The sequence below is a fragment of the Peromyscus maniculatus genome, chromosome 2, assembly GCF_049852395.1.
Source record: "Peromyscus maniculatus bairdii isolate BWxNUB_F1_BW_parent chromosome 2, HU_Pman_BW_mat_3.1, whole genome shotgun sequence".
Taxonomy (NCBI): Eukaryota; Metazoa; Chordata; class Mammalia; order Rodentia; family Cricetidae; genus Peromyscus; species Peromyscus maniculatus.
The window spans coordinates 59,070,398-59,095,594 of record NC_134853.1 but is presented as its reverse complement, the minus strand read 5'-3'; the positions used below and the strand labels follow the sequence as shown (position 1 = coordinate 59,095,594).

General features: G+C 42.8%; 1 long non-coding RNA gene across 2 annotated transcripts; it reads left to right on the top strand.

Annotated features, from left to right (window-relative positions):
* Window positions 1-3,382: 3,382 nt before the first annotated feature.
* Window positions 3,383-24,717, top strand: LOC143271826 (uncharacterized). Of its 2 annotated transcripts, none has more exons than XR_013049047.1 (2): window positions 3,383-3,713; window positions 24,420-24,717. It is a non-coding gene; the product is annotated as an uncharacterized LOC143271826 (long non-coding RNA). The 2 variants fall into 2 exon arrangements; XR_013049048.1 differs by lacking the exon at window positions 3,383-3,713 and adding an exon at window positions 22,649-23,827.
* The last annotated feature ends 480 nt before the right edge of the window (window positions 24,718-25,197 follow it).

Genomic DNA, 25,197 nt, shown 5'->3' with positions numbered 1-25,197 from the left:
TATAACTGACACCAGCCGAATATAAAAAATGAAAATAGCGGGTGCAGTAATTTTTCAGGGTTCAGTGCTCAGCAAAAGCTTTGTAGAAAAGGAACAGATGAGGTTTGGAAGGTTTTAAAAGAGACAGTCTAGGCATGGACAAGGCCACATGTTAATATGCAGAGGTGAGCAGGCATGTCATGTTGGGAGAGAATGCATGCTCTGCAGGCTGAGGTCTGGCTGAAATGGAGTGTGAAGGGCAAGGGGGAGAGGAACTTGGAGTTATGTGCCAAACATCTGTGCTTCAGGCTTTGGCTTCACAACAGTGAGTACCCGGGGAAAGTGTTCCTATTAAAATCTTCACTGAGGTCAAACATATTCAGGCGTACACATTTTGCTGTGCCTTTCTTAATTTAATTTTTTATTGGACAACTATTCTACATCTACCATAGTGTTTTTATACTGTGTATACATTATGGAATGGCTAAATTGATATCACCGATATGTATATTACTTCACATCCTTATCATTGCTGCAGCGAGGATACTCAGAATCTGCCCTGTAGTGGTTTTTAAATGCTACTGGCTGTAGTTACCAGAACTGACTTTCTATGCATCTAATTGTGTATCCTCTGACATCCCTCCAGTCACATTCACTGACACCTACTTAAAAACTCTTGGACATATACCCAAAGGACTCTACATCTTACTACAGAGACATTTGCTTGTCTATATTCGCGGCTGCTCTATTCATAATAGCCAGATATTGGAAATAGCCTGGATGTCTCAACTGATTGATAATGAAAATGTGACGCATTTATAAATTAAATATTATTGAGCTATAAAGAAAAATGAAATTTGCAGGTAAATGGATGGAGCTAGAAACAATTTTCCTGAGAGAAGCAATCCAGACTCAAAATGATAAGTATTGCATGTTTTTTCTTATATGTGAATGTTACCTTTTAAACTTTTTGTATATGTGTTTCATTTAGAATAACCAAAGAGGTTAGATACCTAGTAAAGGACCAGGGGGAAAGAGGGAATTTTTCAAGGAAGGAACAATCGAGTATAATATTATAAAGAGATAAAGGGGAAGCCAGAACAGGAGCACTAAATGGGGAGAATGATAGCAGGGCAGGATAAAGGAGACAATATGAGGAGGGACAGCTAATACTAAAGGCCTTTTGAAAAGCCATATGGAAACCCATTATTATAGAAGCTTCCTAAAACATAAGAACACATGAAAGGAACTTAAATGGAATTACCATATAATGAGGGAAACAATGCCCCAACTAGACATCTTATGTTACCAAGTAAGAGCCACAATCTGAGGAGTGGGTTCTGTCATTGGCCAAAGGGGCCTCATAGACTTCTCAAAACATCACAGGCTATTTATTGCCTATGCTATTAGCTGCTCTCCATAACCTGATGGTAAGGCCTTGTTGCTGAAGACACCATAGAGCTGGTGTCCAACTGAAAGCTTCACCTCTACTGACTAGTTTCCATGGTGAGAAAAGTTACTGTGCACACTATTGGAAGAGAAAAGCAATCATCAGTTTCACCCATACACCAATCCTGTGACCTACAATAGTAACCTGCCTGCAGGGTATACGGCATAATAGTGGAACAAACGTTCTAGGAGTAACCAACCACTTTTTTTTTTTTTTTTTTTTTTTTTTTTGATTCAAGGGCCACTCCATGAGATGAAATTCAGACCTGACACTGATAAAGTAGCCAATAAGATGAGACTAGATAGGTTATGGACCCTAGGGGGAAAACATACCACCATTATGCTGCTAACAGAAAACAGCAATAAAATGGACTCCTAACAACATATTCCTTACCCATAGAGCAGAGCTTCATTCAGCCTTCCTGAGAGAAGCTTCCTCTTGCAACTAACACAGACATCCACAACTGGACAGTGTGCCGAGGGTTAGTGACTTCGGAGGGCTCAGCCCTGAATGGGATGTCTTTATCAAGCCCTCTCCTCCCTGGGACTTAAGTGAGAGAGGAGGGTGGAGGACTGGAAGAGCCAGCAGGGGCTGGGCGGCTCCAAGGACACATCAGGGCTGATGGATATATATCTTCTTAATTTTAAAACTAGTGAAAAGAGACCTGGAGGAAGTAAAGTGCAGAAAATGGGAAGGAATTTTCTCTTTCTAAACTAAAATACACCTAGCAAGCTAAAAGAATACGTATCGATAATAAGATAAGAATAAGATGTTTTCAAAAAAGAGTAACTAAGAATTGAAAAGTGGGAGCTGAGCGATGACTCAGCAGTTACTAACACTTGCTGCTCAAGTGTGAGGACTGAAGTTCAGATCCCAGCACCCACGGGAAAGCCAGACATGATCCTGCACACACCTGTCACCCAACACCAAGGGCAGAGGAGATGAGACGGCCACTGGGTAGTGCTGGCTGCCAGCATATTTGAAAAACACAATCTCCAGAGCCACTGAGAGACCATACCTCACAGAGAACAAGGCTGAGGGTGATAGAGAAGGCTGCTCATTGTCCTCCTCTGGCCTATGTGAATAGACATGGGTGTGCCCTCTCTGCACACACACACACACACACACACACACCTACATATCATACACACACATCACACACATACACATCATACACACACATCACGCATACATCACACACACACACACACACACACACACACACACACACACACACACACACGGGAGAGAGGGACGGGCAGGGAGAATAAGAAAATTATCTTAAAATGAAAAGAATTTAAAAAAGGGGGGCGGGCTGGAGAGATGACTCAATGGTTAAGATCACTGGTTGATTTTCCAAAGACCTGGGTTCAATTCCCAGCAACGACATGGCTGCTCAAAACCAGCTGTAACCCCAGTCCTAGGGTATCTAACTCCTTCTTCTGTCCTCCAAAGGCATCAAGCCTACACAAGATTCACAGACACACATGCATACAGACTATCTATAAACACAAAATTAAATCAAATTTTACATTTTAAAAATAGAATTAAGAAACTTTTCCAGAGGATGAAGCAAAAGGGCAAAGAAATGGGTTAGGGGAAAAACCATATTAACCATATTAAACTTTCAAACTAGGAAGTGTATCTAAGTTTCACAAAGAGAGAAAACATAAAAGGAAAAAGTTACCAAAGAAATGTTCTAAGCAAAGTATATGCATATGGCAGCCCCATAAATATCAAACATATGACTGAAAATTCCACAGCATTAAAGATTTGTTTTAAATTGGTAGTTTTAAAAGGTTCCAAGAGAAAAAAATTAAGCCACACCCATAGGCACATGAATCACAATGGCATTTGAGTTAGCCAGGAAATAATAACAGCGGTATTTTCAAACTTCACAGAGAAATAGATAACCAGGGAAACTACCTGTGAGACTAAAAGAAAGACATTTTGGGAGAGGTGAGGTCTTAAAAATTGTCTTCCTGTGTGCCCTGTCTTAGGGTAGAAATTGTCTTCCTGTGTGCCCTGTCTTAGGGAACCATGAAGAGTGTTTCCCAGGGAAGAGGGGATCTGTAGAGTAGAAGACAGAACTCAGAGAGTGTAGGAATTCAACAGGAAATTCCCAAGTTCCGTTTCCAAGGTAACGTTGAAGGGCATTCTTTGTGACAGCTGGGAAGGAAGGCAAGGAGTCCAGAGCTCCAGTGGTTCCAGGCCAGGGTCTCCAGGAAGAAAACTGACAGACCACAAGTTCTGAAGAGAACTATGGGAAGACAAAATAAGAGCAGTAAGTTCAGGCTGAATGTGTGCGGTGCAAATTAGACAGGAGATAAAACCAGCGGGTGAGAGTGCCTTTAAGTAAATACGTCTAAAATGAGCAGGGACGAGGGTTGTACAGAGTGGAGATCTGTCTGTGCACTGTGTGTAGCTGAAGTGTACTCTGGTCCTGCCCAGCCCCACGGACTCCACAGCCACTCATAAAATAATCACTCAGCAGCTTATATTAATTAAAACTGCTCAGCCATTAGCTCAGGCCTACCACTGACTGGCTCTTACACTTAAACTCAGTCCATTTCTGTTAATCTGTATGTCACCACATGTTCTGTGGCTTTACCTGTGTGCCATTACATGCTGCTCCCTGGACAGCATGCTGGCATCTTCTGACTCAGCCTTCCTCTTCCCAGAATTCTCCTTGTCTGTTTATCCCGCCTATACTTCTGCCTGGCCAATCAGCGTTTTATTTATCAACCAATCAAAGCAACACATTCACAGCATACAGAGCGGTATCCACAGCAACTGTGTGTGCATCTGCACACACTCACATGTGCCCCAGAGGAAGAAGATGTGAGGATAGAGGAAGAAGAGTTACACTGTATCCACAGGGCCTATTGCTGATAGATCTCTCACTGCTTTCTGGAAATTCAGCTCATTGCAGAATTTAGTTGTTTTTGTTTGTTCGTCCTTTGTCTGGGTAGTTAGAAGGTGAGGAATCTCTGCTAATTCTGCCAGGTAACTAGTGTGTGTTGTATCTTCCAGTGAACCACATTTCCCCAGCTTTAGTCAACCCTAGGGTTCTGAGTTGAGATCTGAGGAGTCTGATGGTGTTGAAAGTCTGTTTCCTGAGGTCCACATTATAACTAGCCTGTTGGAATTCTATTGTCACATCTACCCAGAGCTGCCCTGTGCAAAGGCGACTGGGTAGAATCTGGTTCCCATGCTGCATCCCCATGTCTCTGCATGGTGTTTCCATTCACTGTGGAAGGGCTTCAGCATGAGCTATAGGGCTTCCTGCTACCCAGGTGAGGCAGAGTCTAGCTGAAAGCCATGGTTGGAGAGCTTTTCCCTTTCTCTTGCCACTAGGTTATACGTCATGGTGATATAAGACACATACCAAAGATAAAAATCTTTAAAATAGTCTTCATTTCACAAAACTCATGGTTACTGGAGCAATAGATGACAGCAGGACAGCCGTGGGATTGCAGCCTAGCCAGAAAGAACAACCGAGGTGATGACGGCATCAGGCTGGGGAGGGCACCAAGCCAAGAGGATGCTCAAGGTTATGCCAGCTGGAGCCCGGTCTAGGAGACCTGGATTCAGGTCCTGGCTGGGAATGCAGGTAAAGGAGCTGACATGTGGATAATATTAGAGCTAATTATTCACACATTGAGATTGTTTTGAAAATATCAGTGGCCCCAGGCAGCAGTGGCGCACACCTTTAATCCCAGCACTTGGGAGGCAGAGTCAGGCAGATCTCTATGAGTTCGAGGCCAGCCTGGTCTACAATGAGAGTTCCAGGACAGGCACCAAAACACAGAGAAACCCTGTCTCAAACACACACACACACACACACACACACACACACACACACACACACACATACACACACATATATATATCGGGTATGGAAGACTGTAAATGTAAGAAATTATATCAAAGTATAATGCATTATAATCCCTATCACAATACATTATGTCATGTAAATATGATCTATGAGAGATAATTGCTACTGCAGCCAGAGTCTGTGTTGATATCTGTGGCCTGTGTCACCACTAATGGCCATGCAGATGTCCATGGTCAGTGCTGCAGCCTGAACCCAAGTTGATGTCCATGGGCTGTGCTGCCTCTGAGGGCCTTGTCTGAGTCTGTGGTCCTACTGCAGCTGGGGGGCCATGTTCGTGATGTGTGCAGCAGCCATGTGGAGGCCCACAAACAGTACTCCCACTGACGAGCATGGAGGCTACTTTTGCAGTGATATCGATAACTGCAGACACACAGTTGAAAGGGAGGGACAGGGAAGGCTTCTGTGACAACCACTCCCCCTACCCCACCTCCCCCAAATAAAAGGTAACAGCCTAGACAGGAAGCCACCGAAGAGAACTCTTAAAAAGTGTGATGGGGATGCTGAAGTGTAGCTCTCCACAATTGCTGGCTTCTGGTGAGGGTGCAGGAGGGGAAGGACTCAGATGTATTTAAGGGGCAGGCCCTTGAGAGTTTGACAATGATCCAGTGAGTATATAGATAACACAAATTAGACTCTTATTTTCTTATTTTTATTTTCACTTTTTGGGGGAGGGAGGTCACAAGGGTGGAGGGAGGGACATGGAAGGACTGGGAAATGGGTGTCACAGGGTGCATGATGGGAAATTCCCAGAGAGTCAATAAAAATTTATGTGTTTTTTTTTAAAGAAAGTATTAGGTATGGAAGGCTGTAAATGTAAGAAATTATAGCAAAGTATAACACATTGTGTCACATGAGTATGATCTATTAGAGATAATCACTATGATATATTATATCATTTTAAAATATGTAGTATTACTTTATTTTTAGATTTATTGGTTTTTGATGTGTCGATGATTAAGTTGTTGCCCATTCATAACTAGAATTACTAAGGTAACCATTGTTGTAGTTTAACCCACATTCGAAGTTAATTAAGAGGGTGGGGGACAGAAGGGACATAGAGACCAGACTCTGAAAGGAAAGTGACAGAGAGAGAGTGAGGAATGGTGGAACTTGCTTTTAAAGGGGGCTTAGCACATGTGTACAGAGGAGGCTTACTCAGCCATGCAGTGCATAGTGACATATGTCCAGAAGACCCTGGCTAAGCATTTGCTGAGTAGTGAAAATGCATGGGCAGCCATAGGACCCTGTGGCTGGCTAGGTGATGCCCAAAATGCTAACAACCATGCTTTTTTAAAAGGATTTATGTATTATTTTTATATTGATGAGTGTTTCTCTATATGTATGTATGCGTACCACACACACACTCACACACACATACACACACACAAATACACACACATACACAAATACACACACACACAGTGCCTGTGGAGGTCAGAAGAGGGTATTCTATCCCCTGGAACTGGAGTTACAGACAGTTGTGAGCTGTCATCTAGGTGCTAGGAACCAAACCCAGGTCCTCTGCAAGAGCAGCCAGTGTTCTTATCTCTGGAGCCATCTCCCCACCTCTAAGGAGAGTAATACATTTGATGCAAAGACTATACAGTAGTAAACGTCTTTGTTGTCCTTAGAATCCAGGACCAGTGCACATCTTGCTCTGCACCCTCATCGGGTCTCATTAACCTCTAACCTCATATGTACCCCACATAAGTACAGCAGAGAGGTTAGGATGATAGTCTCAGAGCTTTCCTACCTATCCAAAAATTCTGATTCTCTTACAAAGAATTTGGGTTCAGCATCCAAGTACCCAGTGGCCCTATGAGTTACCTGCTTCTGCGTGCAGCATCTACTCTCATTGCTTTTGGGTCAGAGCCCAGACTCTGCCGGGCTGACAGTCCCTGACTCAGGGACTCTTTACTGGTCTCCACCAAGCTCTCAGACAAGGCCACCACCATCACAGGATGAGCAAGGGGAGGATCTTCTAAGCTCGTGTGTGTGTGTGTGTGTGTGTGTGTGTGTGTGTGTGCGCGCGCGCACGCGTGGACTCTGAGGTAGCAAAAGAAGACTCTCGGGTCTTTATGCCCATCTACTCATTTTTTTTTCCTCAGTAAAAAGAGGACACTAACCTTCCCTGGAGCTGTTTCTCAATTCTGTGCACCTGTGAGAACTTCACACACACCATGACTCCAGTATGCTTTCCTGCTAAAAACACTAATAAGGGCGAATGAGGTGCTCGGCGGTGGATGAAGACACTCGCCACCAAGCCTAGCAACCTGAACTGAATCCCTGGAACCCACATGCTGGGAGGAGGGAACTGACTCCCTCAAGTTGTCTTCTGAATCACACACACACACACACACACACACACACACACACACACACACACACACACACACACACGGGCTGGGGGGGAAGAGAAATAATTTATTTCTGAAAAGAACTACCAATTAGACAAGCTAATTCTGATCTCTAAATACTATAGTAAAATTCGGAAACAGGGGCACTCTACAAAGATACATGTATAAATGTTGTAAGCAAGATGACATGAACAGCACACTACCTCTGCAGTCCCAAGAAGGAAGTGCTCTTGACTAAGAGTATTCTTTGAAGTCTTCCCAAAAGAAAGAAGGAATTTATGTTGGCTTTCCTTTGAAATGAATTTCTCCTGTAAAGTTTGGACAGCAGTTCCTGATGGAGAGAGGGCAACGAGATAGAAGGTAAACCCCTGTGGGACGCGCAGTGGCTAAAAACTGGAGAGAGCTGTTTATTTCCTCGGTTTTCACACCCAGAGCCTTTGGAGTTTCCTGCCTCCTTTGATCATTCTTGATGCCAAGACTCAAAGGGGCAAAAGATGTCTTCATCAAAGGCAAACTACTGTGTGCTGTGAGCCTGTCGTCAGCAATCACAAGAGGTTACGCTACAGGGCACACACATCCCCAAGTGGGTCAACGGTGTCCTCCAAAACTCCTTGCTTATTTACAAGCTCAAAATGTGACCCTATTTGGAAATAATGTCTCTGCAGATATAACCAGTTAATGATCTTATGATGTTCCTCGATTTAGGGACAGTCCTAAATCCAATGTCTAGTGCCCTTGTTTAAAAACAGAAAAAAGGGGACACAGACATAACAAAGGACACGTGGAAGCAGAGGCAAGGGTTGTGTTTGTCTACTATAAAACTGTGATTTATAGTAAGATTTATTATATGTTATATTGGCCTTTCTCTCCAGTTTCCAGCAGAAGGCTTCTAAAGTCCCTGTCCATTCCTGAGCAATAGGGACTGAGGGGGAGTATTTTTTCTAATATTTGGTCTTTGACCTTGGCTCCTAAAACAGAGTTCCCAGTCCTGGAAAATGTTCTACAACATGGAAGCATCTTTTGTCCTAGTGAAATATTCATGATAGATCCTCAGATAACAATTGTAGATTCCTAGCGGCTCTCTGGTGTTGAGCACATTCATATGCTGAGAAAATGCCACACCCCCACTCCACGGGGACAGAAACCCTGCAGTCAGACCCTGGAGACCTCATTCTGTGTATCTTTTCATGAGGCTGTAAGTCTAGGTTCTATATCATATTCCTATTGAGATAATAAACGAAGAAACAGAAAAGGTTCCCTGAGTTCTGGAGGCCTTTCTAATAAATTATTCAAATCCAAGAGGGAGTTCCTGGCAGCCTCCAATACACAGACAAGTTAGACAGAAGCTGTGAGCTATGGTTGGTGTGTGTAATTAAGAACAGTTTTATGGAATGGGAGTCATAACCTACAAGATCTGAGACTACCTTCCAAACAGAGTGAGACTAGCCACCCCACGATCATGATCACAGAGTCCTCGTATCTCTGGTCACAGAGGTTTCTGTGCTGGATGTGTTGAATACTTTGGTTTTTCCTCACAATTGCAACTTCAACAGCCAAGAAATACTGAAATCATTAGAAGCCACAAGAGGCAAAGAGAGCTCAGACCTAAGGGCCACTGAAGGATATGAGGTCCTGTGGACCAACTGGCCTCAGACCTGTGGCTTCCATAACTGTGAGAGAAGATCCTATTGTTTTGAGCCACTGAGTTGGTGGTAACTCAACAGCAAGCCAGTCCCCAGACACCCAGAACTATGTGTGAGCCCCAAACCAGCTGCATCAATAATTACATCCCCAATGTGGGTGCTTAGCCTCCAAGGCCTCCTGCACCCCAGATGATAGTTTTCTGCTTGATAAATATTGTACAGGAAGAGAAGAGAAGCACAGGAAAGTGAAGTGTGTGTGAACTGTTTGAGTTTGTAGCCCAGGAGGTCCCTGGTATTGATCGCCCTATCACTGCTCTGTCCACCAGGCTAACACACTCCAGCTATCCCAAGAATCTGAGAGAGCCGAGAGAGCCATTCCTTCACACAAATGGGAAAGCTGAAAATCCTACAGAGCAGCATCTGTTGGTGTGAAGTGGGCTCTGGCTCTTCATGTGATCACTGAGGCAGAGGGGACTAACTGTGTGCTTGAGTCAGGGTTGATGCAAGATGGGCAGCCAAGAGGCAGCTGGCTGGGGTTCTTTAGCACCAGATGGAAATGCTAGGAAGAAGGAGGAGCTCTTCAAGGGCCAGCCTGGAAGCTTTGGTTTCCCGTGTTCATCAGCAGTGAGCGGCAGCAGGAGACAAGTGGAAGCATCTGTAGTCAGAGTCCCCAAGGTTACAGGCTTTGGTATTATGGCCCTTAGAGTTACAAGGATTACAGATTACAAGGAAATTTTCACATAAGCCAGTGTTAACAGATCTTGGCTTGGGATGCTCAAGACCCTTGGCCCCAAAGACCTGACAGCTCTCTTATCTTACAGCTGACAGCCTTTTACCGATTGTCATTCTTAGAAACCTGCCATTTCCTTACTGCGGTCCTCCCCAGCCACTCCTGAACTGCTCAGCTGATGTCTCTTTAGCTGTCAAGAAGTCAAATGTCCTCCACTCTCTAAGTTTAGCCCACTGACTGCCCAGTGACCACTGCCACTCAGCTGCCTCAACCACTGCCACTCTGACAACTCTGCTTTCTTTCTTTGTGTTACCAACTTAACACACACTATGGAAAGTAGTTGTGTAAAGTAAGCTAAAGTCATCTGAGAGGAAGGAACCTCAATTAAGAAAATACCTCCATAAAATCAGATTGTTTAGGCAGGCCTGTAAAGCATTTTCATAATTAGTGATTAATGAGGGAGGACTTAGCCTATTATGGATGAGGCCATCCCTGGGCTGGTGGTCCTGGGTTCTATAAAAAAAAAAAAAAATGTAAGCTGAACAAGCCATGAGGAGCGAGTCAGTAAGCAGCTCCCCTCCATGGCCTCTGCATCAGCTCCTGCCTCCAGGATCCTGCCCTATTTGAGTTCCTGTCCTGACTTCCTTCGATGATGCACTACAATGTGGAAGTGTAAGCCAAATATACCCTTTCCTCCCCGAGTGGCTTTGGTCATGCATTTTATCACAGCAATAGTAACCATGACTAAGAAGTAAGCAAAGACTACTGGAAAGAAGTTTTTATTGGGTCTAAAGGCATGACACCAGAGGAAACAGCACAGGAGAGTCTCCCAGACTACACACCAAGCGAGCCTGAGCAGCCAAAAGGAAAGGTGTGAGGGGGTGGGGACAGTCAGTATTTACACCAATCACAGCCTTGCCTCTTTAGCACCTGTCACAGCATCGCTCTGCTAGGCCACAAGGGGAAGTGCTTCCCTTCTCACCTAGCTGCAAATAGATACAGGATGGTCTGGAGACCACCATGGCCGCTGCTCCACCAAGAGCCAGGATAATCATCTATAATCATCGCATGTTTTCCTCAAGGCATCCATGGAATGTTTGTTCCTCACAGCCAGCATTGACACAAAGATAGCCTGGCTGGCTGTTCAGTTGGCATCTTTTTGTATAAGGAAGCCAGAGCCATAAGGGAGATTCGAATAGCTGATAATTAGGGAATTAGAACAAATGCTTACAATAAGATCTTGAAAAACTGATCAACACCAGCAGTGATTTTAACTCTGTTTAATACTCATCCAACACCCCAAGGAGAAAAGTCCCCTTCCTCTGTCTCAAAGGAACAAAGGTCATGCTGTTTTAGCACCAGGATCTCGGTGCTGGGCTAGTTCCAAATGTGAACTTTTATTTTGTTTCTTGCTAGGTGACCTTGGGTGAGTCTATAGCTTTTGAATTTCCAACTGGGTTAGTTATACTAATTATGTAAGACTGTAATTCTGAAAGTTGATGCAATAATTTTCATAAAAGTGCATGATAACAAGCACTAAATTATGAATAACATATAACTTAATAATTTATTATCTCTTTAAGATGTTTATTCCAGGTATTTGTCACTGTGATGGAATTCTAGCAACTATAACCCCATTTGTTATTTTATATTAGTTCTTGAAGAGTTTCATATAATCTATATTGATGATATTTACCCCACATCCAAATTTTCCCAGATTCATCCCCCTTTTCCTACTTACCCAGCTTTTTAAAACCATCTCTCTCTCTCTCTCTCTCTCTCTTAAACCCATCAAGTCCATTTACGTTGCCCACATACTCTTGGCTATGTGGCCGTCCACTGGAGCATGGTTGACCTGTCAGGAGCGACATCATTGAAGGAAACTGACTCTCGATCTCCCAGCATCTATAAATTTCCAATGGCTCACCAGCTAGGGAGTGTCAATTCACGCCCACTCCCATGCTGGGGTTTTGTCTGGCTTGAGCAAATGCAGCACTTGCGTGTGCTGTCGTGACTGCCATGAGTTCCTCGTGTCTGGAAAGCACTTCCCTTTGTAGTTGTCCACTGCATGAGTCACTTTACTATCGCTGAAATAAGACACCATGACAAAGGCAACTTATAGAAGCGTTTATTTGTAGCTTAGAGTTTCAGAGGGTTAGAGTTCATGACCATCATGGTAAACAGCATGGCAGTGGGCAGGCATGGGTTACAGGCATAGAACTGTAACCGAGAGCTTACATCTTGAACATAAAACACAAGGCAGAGAAAGAGCTATCGGAGAATGTTTTGGAATTTGGAAATTTTGGAATGTTTTGGAATTTTGGAATTTGGAAATCTCAAAGCCCACTCCCAGGAACACACTTCCTCCAATAAGGCCACACCTTCTTATCTTTCCCAAACAATTCCAACTGAGGAACAAGTATTCTAATATGTGAAACTATGGGGTCCATTGATTCTCATCCAAACCACCACATCCACCATGGCTGGCTTTTACAATTTTCCTCTTTCTTCTATATTTACCACACTACCTCTCCCTAAGGAGTCCCCCTTTTCCCATTTGCCCAATCACATCACTTGTACAATGCTATTAGCTACTTTATTTGCACCCCAACACCCTTCCCTGGTGATGGTCCCTTTTCACTTTCCAGATCTGCAATTACTCTGGGCTGTGTAGTCACATCTGAAGTTTGGAGCTAGGAACCTCTGATGATAGAGAACATGCAGTATTTGTCTTTCTGGGTCTGAGTTACCTCACCCAATATGATATTTTCTAGTTCAATCCAGTCATCTGCAAAGTTCATTATTTCATTTTGCTTTACCACTGAATAGCATTTCATAATGTATACATGCCATATTCATATTATATATTCATCAGTTTAAAGACACTTAAGTTGTTTCCATTTCCTAGCTATTGTGAGTAGGGCAGCAATAAAAATGGTCTTTTTCACAATATTAAATCTACCAATCCATGAGCATGGGATGTCTTTCCATTTTCTAGTGTCTTCATCTCTTTCTTCAGAGCTTTAAAGTTTTTATTGTAGAATCCCTTCGCTTCCTTGGTTAGGTTTATTCCTACTAGGAAGTTGTTTTCTTTGAGGCTATTGTGAATGGAAGTATGTCCATGATCTCCTTCTCTGTATCTTTGTTGGTGGTGTCTAGAAAAACTATTGATTTGTGCAAGTTGATTCTGTATCTTGCCATATTGCTGAATTTGTTTATGTTTCTAAAAGTTTTCTGGTAGAATTTTGGATATCTCTAAAGTATAGTATCATATCACTTGCAGCTAGACATAGCTTCACTTTTTCTTTCCCTGTCTGTATGCCTTTAATTTTCTTCTCTGGACTTATTGCTCCAGCTAGTAGTTGAGAACAGTATTGACAAGACATGGACATCCTTATCAAATTCCCAACTTCAGTGAAACTGCTCCAAGCTTTTCCCCATTTAGCGTGATGTTGGCTGTGGGCTTCTCATACATAGCTTTTATTGTGTTGAGGTGTGTTCTCTCTAGCCCGACCTTCTCTTAGACTTTTTTCATGAAGTCATGTTAGAATTGTTCCATGGCTTATTCTGCCTCTCTTAAATGATCATGTGATTTTCTTTTTCTTTCTTTCTTTTTTTTTTTCTTCAAGTCCATTGATGTGGTTTATTGCACTTATTAACTTGTGTGTTGAGCCATCCTTTCAGTTCAGGGATAAAGTCAACCTAGTCAAGGTAAATAAATTTTTTTGATGTATGATTGTATTCAGTTTGCAAGCATTTTATTGAGAATTTTTGAATCTATGTTTACTAGGTAGTTTTTGTTGTTGTTGTGATTTTACTTGGTTTTGGTATAGAGTGACACTAGCTTTGTAGAAGGGGTTTGGAAGCCTTCTCTTTCTTTCATGTTTAACAGCTAAGAAGGACTGATTGTAGATTTTCTTTGAATGTGTGATGAAATCCTGCTGTGAATCTTTCTGGCTCTAAATGTTTTTTGTTTTGTTTTGTTTTGTTTTGTTTTGTTTTTCGCTGGAAGGCTTTTTATTACTATTTTAAACTCATTTGTTGTGGGTATGTTTAGGTTGCTGACTTCTTGGTTCAATTTTGGTGGTTTATGTGATCTAGAAATTAATACAACTAAATGGAGTATATTTAGTTATAATAATCTGAATTTCTTTGGTGTCTGTTGTAATGTTTCCATGTTCATTCCTGATTCTGTTAATTTAGGTACTCTATTTTTTTCTTTTAGTTAGTTGGCCCAATCAATCTTGTTTATCTTCTTAAAGAACCTACTCTTATATTCATTAAAATTTTGTATTGTTTTCTCTGTGATTCACTGATGTATACTCTGATTTATAGTATTGCTTGCTATTAGTTAGGTATGGATTTATTTTTTTCTTGTTTTTCCAACTTTTTGAGTTGCATCATTAAGCCATTTATTTGTGCTCGTTCTGACTTCTAAATGTAGGAATTCAGAGCTATACATTTCTCTTGTGAGATAGTTTTCAGTGTGTCACAAAGGTTTTGTTGTGTTGTGGTTTTTTTTTTTTTTTTTTTTCATTTGCTTTCAGGAATTTTTTTTTTCTTGATTTATCCTTGGATCTATTCATCATTCAGTAAAGAGTTCCCTAATCTCCATGAGTTCACATATTTACTAGAGTTTTATGCTGACAATTTTAAGCCAACTTTCATTGTGGTCAGATAGGATGCAAAAGGCGATTTATTATCTGGTCTATTTTAGAAAAGCTTCTTTGTATATTCTTTGAGGTTTTGTAGAATATTTTGTAGCTATCTATTAGATCTACTTAGTGTATGATGTCAGCTAACTCTGATGTTTCTCTGTTTTATTTTGATCAAATCACCTGTCTATTGGAGAAAGTGGGGTATTGAAACCATCTACTATAAATGGTTGATATTAATTTGTATCTTTAAATCCAGTAGTAATTTTTTTAATGAAATTGGTCACTGCAGAGTTTGTTTGCTGTATGTTTAGGATAGTGATGTCTTCTTGGTTAATTGTTCCCTTGATTAGAATGAAATGTCCCTCTTTAGCTCTTCTGATTAATTTTAGATTGAAATCTGTTGTATAATACTATTTTAAGATGTGTTACATTTGTTTATGTTGTGGAACATTAATGATGCAAAGATGTGTTGCATTATTTTATGTTGCATTTGTTTAACTCCATGAAGCTGTGTTACTGTGCCTGTCTAACACCTGATTGGTCTAACAAAGAGCTGAATGACTAGTAGCAAGGCAGGAGAAAGGATGGGGGGCTGGCAGGCAGAGAGAATTAATAGGAGAAGAAATCTTGGAAGAAAAGATCAAGGGGGGAGAGAAAGAGAAGGAGAGAGGACACCAGGGGCCAGCCACCCAGCTACACAGCCAGCCATGGACCAAGAAGTAAAGAAAGGTGTATGGAATAGAGAAAGATAAAAGCCCAGAGGCAAAAAGTAGATGAGGTAAAAGTTAAGAAAAACAGGCTAGAAACAAGACAAGCTAAAGCCGGGCATTCATAAATAAGAATAAGTCTCCACTTGTTTATTAGGGAGCTGGGCAGTGGGCCCCCAAAGAGCAAAGAGCCAACGAGTAAAAACGAACAACTACAGGAATCTGGTCAGACACTAGGCTAGTGATGCTGCTTACTTCCTGGTCCCCTGATTGGAACACTTCTGTCCATCCTTTTACTTTAAGGTAGCACCTGTCTTTAAAACCAGGATATGTTTCTTAAAGACAACACGCAGGTGGATCTTGTTTTTGACTCATTCTGTTACCCTGTGTCTTTTGCTATTGATATTTAAAATTATTATTGAAACGAGTGTGTTAATTGTAGCTAATTTGGAGTGTTTTTGTCTGTGTTCTCACTAATACTTTGTGTTTTAATAATTACAGCTTTGTATTCTTTTCATCCCTGTTTTCAACCTGAAATAATGATTCCTATATTTTATTTAGGTTTGGTTTGTCAAATATAAATTTTTTAGGCTGTTTAAGTCATGGAATTTCTTTTCCTCCTTCAACTATGGCAGATTTTTCTGGGTGTATTAGTCTAGGTTGACTGCCACAGTCTTTTAAAACCTGGGAAGCTCTGCTTCAGGCTGGCTATCAAATTTCCCATTGAGAAATCAGCTGTTATTCTGATGGGTTTTCCTTTTTGTGTGGCTTGCATCTGCTTTTTTCTTACAGCTTTCAATACATGTTCTTAATTGTGTATGCTTAATGTTTTGACTATGATATGCTCTGGGAGTTTTCTATTCTGGTGGTGTCTATTTGGTGTTCTGTGTGTTTCTTTTATCTGTATGGCTGTGTCTTTTCTTCATCTGGAACATTTTTTCTTCCATGATTTTGTTGAAGATTTGATATATTCCATCGACTCTGGATTCTTCTTCCTCATCTATGCCTATAATCCAAAGGTTTGGTTTCTTTTTTTTTTTTTTTTCACGGTAACCCATACATTCTATATGTGCCTTTCCTGTTTTTTTTTTTAATGTCATATTTCTTCCATATTTGGTCTAGCTCCCCAGTCGTATCTTCAAGTCCTGCTATTCTGTCCTCTGCTTGCTTTGTTCTATTTGTAATCCTTTCCTTTGACTTTCCTAGCTTAATTATTGGGTTTTTCAATTCTGTCTTCATTTCAGCTTGACTCCTCTTCAGTGTTTCTATCTCCTGTTTGAATTCTGATCTCTAGTCCTGGCCTGTCCTTGTCGATCTCACATTTGTGATTTATAAGCTTCACTGGGCATTTATTCTCCTTAAACTCTTTCTTCTTCGTTTTATTGGGGTATTTCTTTGTGCCGTCTTTAAACTCCTTGAATTCTTTGAATAAGTTCATTATTGTTCTTTTAAATTCTGTGTCCAGGGAACATTTCTACAGCACTGAAGGTTTTGGAGAGACTGCAGTGGCTTGATCTTTCATATTGTTGATATTTTTGTGCTGAGGTCTGGGTATGTGGATTTGTTTTTGTTAGTTCTAAATCTGATATGGACAGAGCAAGTTGGGGCAGAAAAGAGAAAGCATGAGCAGGTTGGTCCTAGAAGTTGGAAATGGCTTGGTTTGGATGCAGTCAAGTGGAGACGGGGGGCTGGGCTGGTGTACTGGATGTGCTTCCAGGTCCAAGCCTGGTGTTTGAGGGTAGATCTAGATGGGTGGGAAGGTTAAATGTGGTGTGGGAGGAGTCTGTGGCATGGGAAGGGAGAGGCCTGTCCAAAGCCTAGTGGATGTTCACAGTCCAGCCAGGGGAGGGTGTGGGATCAAGCCAGATCTGGTGGGTTGGGGAAGAAACATAGATCTGAGTATCAGGGAGGCTGATACTCCCTAAGCTGGACCCTTGAGAGGGGTGTGGAAAGCCTGGCTGGGCAGACAGGTTGGATGGCAATCAAAAGGGATTTATGAGTGGTAGCAGGGAGGGTGGGAGCCTAGAGGTTGGCTCCTGCTCAGGCAGCGTTGTCCAAACTAAGGCAGGGCACTGGATGTGAGGCCTGACTGGGACACTTACTTTTTTAAAATGAGTGTTAACTAGCTTATATTAGAATATAATTTCATTTTTGGATTAACAAATTTATATAAATTAAAATATACATAGAGCTCTACTGTCCAGTACACCAGCTGCTAGCCTTACAGGGTTATTGAAAACTTGAACTGAGACTCACACGAACTGAGACATAGATATAGTTACAAGGTTCATACTTCATCTTAAAGATTTATTATGAAATCTTTTAAAATGTTATTATCTCACTAATGACTTTATATTGTGTGGTGGTTTGAATGAGGATGGTTCCCATAGGTGCATATGTTTGAATACTTGATCCCCAGTTGGTGGAACTGTTTGGGAAGGGTTAGGAGGTGTGGCCTTCATGGAGAAGATGCGCCAGTGGTTTGGGCTTTGACATTTCCAAAGCCCACACCATTTCCAGTTAATTTTCTCTTTGTCTGGTGCTTATGGATCAAGATGTGATCTCCACCTGTTCCTGCTGCTGTACCTTTGCTTCACCATCATTGACTCCAGCCCTCTGAAACCACAAGTCCAAGTACATGCTTTCTTTTATAAGCTACCTTGGACATGGTATTTTGTCATAGCAGCAGAAAATTAACTAAAACACTCTTCCTTGTGGATAAAGACGTGAGCTCTCAGCTACTTCTGGCCATTTGTTGCCAAGCCTTACTTCTCCAATCAAAGACTCAAACCTTCTAGAACTATAAACCCAATCAAATTCTTTCTTTTAAAGTCACCTTAGTATAATGTTTTTGTTTGTTTGTTTTTTCACACTAATAGAAACCTGCCTAAGACATATTGACTGTGTGTTGAAATGGTATTTTTAAGATATTTAGCTGTTAATGTTAGTTATGTTTGGGTATTTTTTCCTTTTCATATGCCCTCTAGAATATTTTAAATCATGTATGTATTTGCAATGTGAAAGTATAAGTGACACTGTCTAGGGTGACGAAAGGTGCTGTGGTGGGTGGGGGAAGTGAGGAGGTGTGGGTGTGCTCAATGTATACTTACAAGAGAATTCCTTTGCGTAACTGCACCACAACCATCAATATGCACAGTGAGAATTAAGGAAGGTCCTTTTAAAAGGGAAATTTAAGTCCTAAAGGTCTTGCATTTCCCTGCATGTGCTCACTGGTCCAGCTGCACTGGGCAGTAAGAGGCAGAAGCCTCTACCCTGTGTGCATTTATGCATTAATTTATGCATTAATACAATTAAATTGTCGGCCCTTGGAATTGAGAAGGCACAGGAAAACATAACAGCCTTTCCTCCACAACAGGGCTTAGAGCTTCTTGAGTTGGAGTGAAGTGTGTGGAGAGACCATGGCTGACCAGAGTGACCCAGCCCTGCAATCCCCCCACTCCATGCCCAGAGTGACTCAGCCCTGCAATCCCCCCACTCCATGCCCAGAGTAACCCAGCCCTGCAATCCCCCCACTCCATGCCCAGAGTGACTCAGCCCTGTAATCCCCCCACTCCATGCCCAGAGTGACTCAGCCCTGCAATCCCCCCACTCCATGCCCAGAGTAACCCAGCCCTGCAATCCCCCCACTCCATGCCCAGAGTGACCCAGCCCTGCAATCCCCCCACTCCATGCCCAGAGTGACCCAGCCCTGCAATCCCCCCACTCCATGCCCAGAGCTCAGCCCTGCAATCCCCCCACTCCATGCCCAGAGTGACCCAGCCCTGCAATCCCCCCACTCCATGCCCAGAGCTCAGCCCTGCAATCCCCCCACTCCATGCCCAGAGCTCAGCCCTGCAATCCCCCCACTCCATGCCCAGAGTGACTCAGCCCTGCAATCCCCCCACTCCATGCCCAGAGTGACCCAGCCCTGTAATCCCCCCACTCCATGCCCAGAGTGACCCAGCCCTGCAATCCCCCCACTCCATGCCCAGAGCTCAGCCCTGCAATCCCCCCACTCCATGCCCAGAGCTCAGCCCTGTAATCCCCCCACTCCATGCCCAGAGTGACCCAGCCCTGCAATCCCCCCACTCCATGCCCAGAGCTCAGCCCTGCAATCCCCCCACTCCATGCCCAGAGTGACCCAGCCCTGCAATCCCCCCACTCCATGCCCAGAGCTCAGCCCTCCATCCACGCTGCTCTCTGTGCCTGGCTGCTCTTTCTGTCACAGCCATTCCTTCTTCTATCCTCCAGCCCTCTCCCTCTGCTTTCCCAGCTCCAGAAGGAACCCAGCACTCTGATCTGCACAAGCAGAAGCAAATAGAACCTTCCCTAAACCTCCTGCACAGAGCTGGTTCCCTGCGGGGAAGCCTGGGTTTCTGAATTCCTTTCTAAAGGGCAGCAGAGTCTTTGTCTTGTACTCTGAGGTTTGTTAAAAAAAAAAAAAAAAAAAAAAAAAAAAAACCTCGAACAATTTTTAGTTCTCAATAAAATTCTGCTTGCCTTTATCTCTTCCCCTCATCTCTCCCAACTTGGAAAACTCCCGGTCTATCATAGCGCAACACATGCTTGGGCCCAGCCCGTTACAGTCTAGTCCTTCTCCTTGGCTCTCACTGTGGAGAAAATCTTAACAAGTGACAGGTACTCACATAGGTTTGGCTGTGTTTGATAAAACTGCCTTTCTTTTTTCATAGCAAATGAATACATACTCTTGTGGTGCTTCCATTTGTGCTGGGTCCTGCCCCTTTGTTGTTCTGTCTAGGTTCTGAGGCAGTTAATTATTTCATGGACTCTCAGGTTCTGATTTTCTGAAGCTTGTTAATGTTTGTCTGTTTGGAGGCCTCACCTGGATGATCTTGGTGTTCCATTAAGCAAATGAAGCATCACTTTAAAGCATGAGACAAAGAACCCTTGCACACTCCTGTTCATCTTTATTTATCTTCACAAAGTATTCCTGATCAGAGGGCCAGGGCTGCCTTATTGATTCCAGTTCAGCTTGCAGCCTGTGCCCTTCTGTCACTCTTGGTTCGGTTACCCTGCAGCTTAAAATTTGCCAAAAAAAAAAAACAAAAAACAAAAAAACCCAAAAAACCTCAAAATGGTGATTTGAGGGAGTTGTAAGTGAAGTAGCATAAAACAAGAGTTCTGCCTCCCTGAGGACAAGCTTTCATGGTACCCGAAGATGCTGTGTAAGCTTCCAAAGTTTGGGAAATGACCAACAGTCCTACCTAGCTATGAACCATAAAACTGGCCAGCATGATCGTTCTAATGGTACATTAGAAGCACACATACCTTGATGTAACCAATGTCTCTCTAGTTGGACTTAAGTGCTGCTGAATAAGAGGAAAACCATGCCAAGTCTTGAAAACCTAGCCAGCTAGTGACGTCATGGACCTTAGAGGGGATCCTAAAATCTACAACCACCACTTTACTAAACTAGAATAATCCTTAACCACATTCTAAGTATTTGTCCCTCCACACATAGATAAGTGTAGTCCTCATCCCTCATCCGGAAAACGTCTTGTAGTAACAGCCACTACAGAAAACCACCCCTGATCAAAACTGGAGTTGTGGAGTCATGCCAACTGATACATCTACAACACAACTCCTGGACCTAAGGCTTAGGGATCATTGTGCAGAAAGATTGTAAGAGCCCAAGGAACAGGGCTTACTGTGAGTTTAAGACTCTGAGAAATGTCAGAAGATACACTCAGAAACACAGCTGAACATGACCTGAACAAGGATGGAACCAAGATACGCCAATGTGGAAGAGGAAAAGCTCACAAGACCTCAATCCTAGATCTACAGACAACTAAGGAATGCTGAGAGCAGGAAAGTCCTCCCCAGAGAAAAGCTGACCAATTGGTTATCAAATACTAAATGGTCAGCCCTGAAAAATATATGCATACAAGTAAGATTATACAGACTAAGTTGTATTTATATACTTAAGAATACACACACATACATACACACACACACACACACACACACACACACACACACACACACACACACGCTCGCATATGCATGCGTACACATAACAACAATAAATAGACCATGAATTTGAAAGAGAGCAAGGGGGCAGTATATGGGTGCGGATTTGGAGGGAGGAGAGAGAAGGGGGGAATGATGTAATTGTATTAATCTTAAAAAATTGGAGCACTGGTCTTTTTTATCTTTTAGCTTCTGTTATTCTCAGCAGTGAAAAATGCACCTGCTACTTAAAATCATAATGCATTTGGCAGCGGTCCCTCGGTCAGAATCAGATTTCCTTTTCCTTCCAAATAACAGATACGTCCACTGTTATTTTCTTCTGTATATTGATAGTGGGACACCACAGCATCTCCTAGCCCTGAAGATGTTTGCATCATCTAGTCCCAAAGCTTCTAGAGAACTCAGAGAGAAACATAAAAGGCTGTGAATCTGGAGTCCAGGAAAGACTTTGCATGTGTTGTTTCTATTTTTAGCTTGTCTATAAGTGGGGTTAATGTGGGGTTCACAGTATACAGTGTGTTACTGTGGCTGAAGACATAACTGATACCTAAAATAATTGTCAGTTGATAAGAGTTCTTCAGCTAAAAGCTAAAATACAGAAATATTAAAATCATACAGAAAAAGTAAGTTATTTTTTAAATGGGAAGGGAATGAAAGCCAAGGTTTTAAATAAATCTTTGGTTTGCTTTTTTTAATTTTTATTTTACATGTATGAGTGTTTTGCCTCTACATATATATGTATACCACGTGAGTGCCTGGAGCCTGTAGAGGTCAGAATGAGGTGCCAGATCCCTTGGAACTGGAGTTCCAGATGGTTGTTAGCCATCATATGGCTGCTGGGAACTGAACCCAGGTCCTGTGTAAGACCACCCACTTCTCTTAACCACCGAGCCATCTCTGCAGACCCTAGGTAAATCTTTCAGTAGTCTTTATTTGAAAGCACTGATTCTAAAAGTGAACGCATCTCTATTACAGAAAATAGGACCATGTGGGTAAGGGCATAAAGAAGAAAGGAATTAGTTTAGTTTTAATTGTATATTTTTACTTAGGAAAAATCTCTTTCTGATTGTGGGATCCTCTCACCCTTCTCACTGTCTTCCAAAGCAGTGAGATCCAGAACAAGATCTCACATCCCAAGCTGCAGTCAGGACTGTGTTCCTACAGATCCATTGAACTACACTGTGAACCTGGAGACTCCATTATTTGTCACAGAAGGTGAGGGCAGGGCCAACCTGTTTCAAAAGTCATAATTATTACCATGGCCCTCTCCCACACGATGAGCTTGTGAGGGGCCCAGAAATGTTAAAAGCTATCAGAATGCCATAAATTGAAACATGCCTGTCAGATATACTTTTTAAAATAGAAGTGTGAAATTTGACTGCTACATGAAGAAGCACACTTGAATTCAACCTCACACACTCTCTGGTCATCCTGCCCTTCTGTGTGGCACAGTTAACTGGTGCCAAAAACTCACAAGAAAATTGTCTCCTTGCCAGGTAGTCCTTTACAATTTGACCTCTAGTAGGGTTACATTAAGAACACTAAAGGTAAAGGCTCACAGTGGTGTCAACATTAAGCTCCATATCACAAAGGATTGGGAAAAAAAAAGAAATTTAAACTACACAACAAATAATTTTAGCAGAATGGCAGCAAACACCAAGATCCTGTTATTCCCTTTGAGTTAGATTTTTGTCAAACACATAAAACCATCGTGTCCTGTGGTGATATATTGTGTACCCTAAGAAAATTTGCCTGAAGATCAGGAACAGAACAAGCCACTGGATTGAACATAGAGGCCAGGCAGTGGGTGGCACACACCTTTAATCCTAGCACTAGGGAGGCAAAGATCCATCTGGATCTCTGAGTTCAAAGCCACCCTGGACTACATGAGATTGACTCAGTCTAGGAGAGAAACAAAGCCAGGCAGTGGTGGCACACACCTTTCATCCCAGTACTGGGAAGCACACAGGCCTTTAATCCCAGGAAGTGATGGCTGGGTGGAGAAAGGTATATAAGGCGTGAGGAGACAGGAACTAAAAGGTTTTTCAGGCTGAGGAGTTGGTGAAGTAAGAGGTGGTGGCTGTGGCTTGTTCCTTTGTCTCTCTGATCTTTCAGCATTTACCCCAGCATTCTGACTCCGGGTTTTTATTAAAAGACCTATGAGAGATTCATGCTGCAGTGCCCCAAACTTTCGTCAGCCCCATCTCCATACTCTCTGAAGATGGGCTGTATTATCTCACTGTGCTGCTGGCCCAATGTCCTGCTCCTCCTGAGCTCTGCTCTCATTCTGAGCTGAGCTTTGGAAGAAACTTAAAGCAAATTGTGCTTTGGTCTGGCAGATGCCAATAACAAGTTAGCAGCCCCATACGTCTGTTTTCCATTATGGATCCACCCCTTACAAACTACATCACAAAGTAAGTCACCCGGTCCGGTCTCCTTAACCCCTCAAGGAGCCCACTGTACGTGAATGATAACACTCAGTATGGAGGGCACTACCAAAGTCCCAGGACTAGGGACCTAATTAGAGTATGGTCCTCTAGTTTTTTAACTGGAGCCTTTAGAAGTCTGAAAATTCCAGAAGCTCCTTTCATGTCCAGGGCCCTGCGTGGGTCCTAAGAGGAGCACAGAACCCCCAATGGAAGCAGAATCTGCTGTGTGATCACAGCAGAACCCTGAACCACACAGAATCAAAGCCCCATAGCAGAAAAAGCACTCCTGGAGGCAGTGCTGAGGCTTAATCCCAAATCTCTGAATTCCCCAGTAGGCCTGAGAGAGTGGCTGTTTCCCTGAGCTCTGAAAGCTGTTTTAATCCCCTTCTGAAAACTATTTAAAATTGCTTCAGTCCACTGCCCAGGCTCCTCTCCCGGGCACATGAGCACTCAAGGACATCCCCTAGCTCTGAAGAGTCCAGGCTCTGGAACATGGCCAGGCAGCCTTGGCCACCAGGGATGTCACGTTACAATGAGAATCCAGGTCACCAAGGTGACATCTCACTGTTACCAACAGGAGTTTCCTACAGAAGTAACAACATCCAACCAAGTCCTAGGATTGCGGGCTTCCTCATTTTTAGTTTGACTTGCGATTTTCACTGACTATAAACCCAGCAATGTGTACCAGACTACTAAAGGAAGAGAACCAAGTACCAGGCGCAACTTAACTATGACCTTCATTAATGGCCCTTCTCCTAAGTCTCTGGCTTCAAGCAAAATTTTTGTTCAGCATCCTGTGCTATCAAACTGGGACTCTCCTACCAAGTGGAAGTTTGGTTTCAATAAATAAATAAACAAACAGGTCTCATAATTTACCTGAAGCAATATTTGAGAATTTGTCTAGATTCACACACTGAAGACAGGTGACTTCAGGGAAGTCTTCTGCTCCTCCCCTATTGTCTGGGTGAATCTGTAGGAAAGGCAAAATGAAACCCTCCCTACTGAGCTCTGAGGACCGGTCCCTGTGGTGAGACCCCTGGCAGGACTTTGTGACGTGGGCACTCTCAGATTTCCCTTCACAAAGCGTATTCATATTGTGATTACAACTCACAGCTCCCCCATCCCTCCACCCCCCAGTTTCCCTGGTCACAAAAGAACTGAAGCTATAAAGATGCAAGTGAGCAGAATCACACACCAACAGATGTTATCTGCAATGGCTTGCCTCTGCTGAGAAGGGAAGGACATCCCGTTAGTCCACAGGCCTGATGAGGCAAAGACTGGCTCCAGCACTCTAGAGACTAAAAGCAGACATGTATAATTGGAGCCTTCCTACTCACAGAAGGTATAAGCAGTAA